At 40.0% G+C, this 3,926-nt stretch overlaps 1 long non-coding RNA gene across 1 annotated transcript in view; it reads right to left on the reverse strand.

The window, feature by feature from the left end:
- LOC109522884 (uncharacterized) overlaps nt 1–3,670 on the reverse strand; it is a 20,743-nt gene extending 17,073 nt beyond the window's left edge. Inside the window, exons 1-2 of the long non-coding RNA XR_002169652.1 lie at nt 3,657–3,670; nt 36–39 (exon numbers count right to left, since the gene is read on the reverse strand). This is a non-coding gene — a long non-coding RNA (uncharacterized LOC109522884). The remainder of the gene's footprint in view (nt 1–35; nt 40–3,656) is intronic.
- Between the last annotated feature and the right edge of the window lie 256 nt (nt 3,671–3,926).

Below are 3,926 nucleotides of genomic sequence, written 5' to 3' on the forward strand. Positions count from 1 at the left end.
AGTCACGCAACCTCGGTGAAACACCGAAAACAGACATTTCTACTGAAAAGTAACTACTCGATCTCAAGCGCTTTTCGACAGCGTGGAGCATGTGTAAAAACAAGAGGAGTTGGCTAAAAAGAGAGTGGAAAAAGACAGAGAGGACCAATAAGCTTTTAGCGCTGGCTAAAAAGCTTAAAATAGAGAGAAAAGAAAATGAAGTATTCTACCTCATGAAACTGTATATTGTTGTATATACTGTAAATAGACATCCACTTTATATCATAAAATACATTCATAACCCATATATAGTAATTAGCGCTTGCTAAAAAAGCTCAAAAAAGGTATTCTACCTCAAGAAACTGTATATTGTTGTATATACTGTAAATAGACATCCACTTTATATCATAAAATACATTCATAACCCATATATAGTAAACAGTGTGGGACTTCACGATCACTGTATGAGGTAAGAATCAACAGCTTTTTATCACATTTACACAACACTTTATGAATACAAGTAATGAACAAATCTTAAATATGGCAGGGAATGTGTTTCCTTTTTTAGTTTTGATTTTGAGCAGCAAATTTGAAGTTACATGTTGGTGCTCACCAGGAATGCATAAGCAAAATTGCACAAATTTTCACTTGAAAGAATAGTGAACAATCTTGGGATTTTTTTCTGTTCAAGTTTCAAATAGTGTGTAAATTGAATACACTTCATCTTCAGCATGTTTAGTGCCACTTTTGAAAGTGGCCACGCCCCCGCCCAGACCACGCCCCGTCCAGGCCACGCCCCCTTCTGCTTTTTTCATCACTAGCCATTCTCGTCCCTGCCGTCGGATTTTGTCCTTTTCCAACTTGGGTGTTGACGTGACGCTCGACATTTCGGTCCACAGGGGTTGTCTATATCATTTCCACAGTGACTCGCTTCTTCTTCAGCCTAAAACATGAAGCACCTCATGACTTGTAGTTCAGCCATGCAGCACGTTACCGAGGACTTTCAGCTAAACTCCGGTTCCCTGTCTCGCGAGTGCCCAAAATTATACATTTTTCCAAATATGAGCCGTCACTTGGTCAATTTGTTGCTTTGTGTTGACAGGCAAATTTTGAATTACATTGCAAGCTTAAGATATGCAACCATTGCAACTGAGACGACATCATGATTCGCTATCCCAGAAAGGAAAAAAAAAATTCTCCTCTTGTGTGCTGCGGGATTTTTTTCGATAAAAAGGTTGGGGAAGCTCTTTAAGGCTGGTCAGCATTTAACCTAGCAGGGGATGGAAATTGAATTTGTCCCAAGCTTCATTCATTTTAGTCCTTTTTTTGGGGAGGGATGGGGTTTATTTTGAGTTTGTTTCACAAGAGCCCCTTGTTAGGTTTGGCAATGTATTTCTAATGAGGGGCCTGGATCGTCGCACATCGATGTTTGACTCGCTTCTTTGCCATGAAGAGGAAGCATTGACCCCCGTTGACGCTCTGACATTTGTAACTTTGTCTTCCAAGATTGCTACATCACAACGAGTCCCTTTTTCCACTACAATGAACTTGTGAACGGGAATGTTGTTCACACCTGTCCATCAGCTTGCTGCGTTGATTCGGAAGACAAAACAAAACTTCAAAAATCAGAGATGGTTGTCTGGTCCTTTGATGGCAAACTTCATTCCAATACCGTTTCTTTGTTTTGCCCGCTTTCCGGTGTTACTGTCACACGCACATATATTTTTAGTTATTCAGTTATTGCAACCTTCTGAAAGAATCCCATAATTCTTTCAACCCTCTAAAATTCAGCAATAACATATCGAGACCACTGTGTGAACACAAGCTGCACTAGAAACCAAGACCAAATACCGATGGAAGCAATAACATTTCAAATAAACCAGTTGTGAAGATAAATGAACGCCGAGATCAAGAATATATTTTTTGTCTTGAAAAAATGAAAAGGCTGTCCTTTTGCAGTCAGAAACGTACTCCTCCTTTGCCTCAAATACTGTAAGAAAACGATCGAGTATCTGGTCACGACTAACTGAGGAGGTTCAATTGTAAGTTCCGGGGTTCGTTGTTTTTTTAATGGATGGCTCTACTTTACGAACGGCAAAAGGATAGCTGGAATCCTTTGAATGCAGTTTTATTGAAAGAGGAAAAAAAGGCTTCACCGCAGCACGTTCGAGAACACACTCTTCGCCACTAAAATCACTTCCTGCTTTCCCTTACTTCAACAGCCAACCAGAATCTACCAACATAAAATCATGTCTAAGCAATTATTAAACAACATAATGCAATTTAGGTAATCTTAACATGAAATCATATGATGCTCAAACATAAAACGATAATTAAGAATACAACATAAGCTCACACAGTCAAGGATTTGTAAACCGGGTGTACGGGTTTCAAAACCAGCCTTACTCTCTTGTCGAAAAATCCACCTCACGTGGGCTTTTTCATCTTATCTTGTGACATTTGACAGGGTTTTATTTCGTTGCCGGAAAACTAAGAAAACAATGTATTTTTTTTAAAGTCGAAAACAAGTCGTTATTTCACCTTTCTTTTAATTTGGAAACACCAACATTGAAATACAGCTTGATATTCTATATTTTCGTCTGTAACGAAGAAGAAAAAGTCTAAAAACAGGGTTGTCTTCATTTTTTAACGAAAATAGAATTTGGCACAAGACACAAATGGAAATAAGGGGTTCTTTTTCGATTCCCGGAAGTTGTCACCGACAGCATTACTCCTACTGACCAGGAGAGGGGGACAACGTAACGCCTGAAGACGATATCGTGACCTGTTCTGTCATGATCCATTTCTATCCTGAATTCCACACACGAGCTACAGGTGTAGAAAATTCTCTTACAGAAATAAAGAATAGTGAAACAAACAAACAAAAACAAGAAAAGTAGTCCAAAAAATGAATGAAAATCAGAAATTGCTGTTGAATTCTGGTTTAAATAATAATCATACCTCTCCCACTACGACCACTAGTCATAATAACAAATATTCTCAGCATTCCCGCTTGGGCGACAAAATAAACTTGGGTCACAAATGCTCCACAACCAAAATAAAACTAAAACTAAAAACCAACACTTTCCTTGATTTTTGCTCACAATATGTGATCGCTAATTCACAAATACTGTACAACGGCCTATGGATGTGTGACATCAGTGATGTCTTCATAGAAATAAAATCACAGGAGCTGACCAAGGTTGTGGTGACGGCAGTTTATTCCCATTATGCTGACAGCAAAATGGGGAAGAGTCATCTTCGAGAGCAAATGGCATTCTTTCGATTAAACATGAGCCATTTCCAAAAGGAACTTTAAAAAATTTGAACAAAACATGTCAAACATTCATTCGACTAATTAAGAGCACCGAATTAACTCAACACACAAAATAACGACTTGAGGCTTGCGACATCCATCCTTCCATTTTCTGATCCGCTTATCCTCACAAGAGTCATGGGGGGTGCTGGAGCCTATGCCAGCCATCTTTGGGCAGTAGGTGGGGTCCACCCTGAACTGCAATCTCACGGCAGACAGAGACGAACAACCATCCATGCTCACACTTGCCTTTAGGGACAATTTTAGAGTGTTCAATCAGCCTGCAATGCATGTTTTGGAATGTGATTCAAGTGATGAGCTCAGCAGCAAGCTCTGTCTAGGCCAGGGGTGTCAAACGTACGGCCCGCGGGCCGGATCCGGCCCGCAAAGGACTTTAATCCGGCCCGCGAGATGATTATGTAAAGCAGTGGCGTCAAACATACGGTCCGCGGGACGTTCAATCAGGCCCCACAGGATAATTTAAAAGTGAAGAAAATGCATAAAAGACACAGAATAAATATTTTTAATCAGGTGCAATTCATTGAGTATCCGCTAGGGCAGGGGTCCCCAACTTTTTTTGCCCCACGGACCGGTTTATGTCAGACAATATTTTCAGGGACCGGCATTTAAG

This window comes from Hippocampus comes, unplaced genomic scaffold (genome assembly GCF_001891065.2).
Source record: "Hippocampus comes isolate QL1 unplaced genomic scaffold, H_comes_QL1_v1.1 scaffold219, whole genome shotgun sequence".
In the NCBI taxonomy this organism is placed as follows: domain Eukaryota; kingdom Metazoa; phylum Chordata; class Actinopteri; order Syngnathiformes; family Syngnathidae; genus Hippocampus; species Hippocampus comes.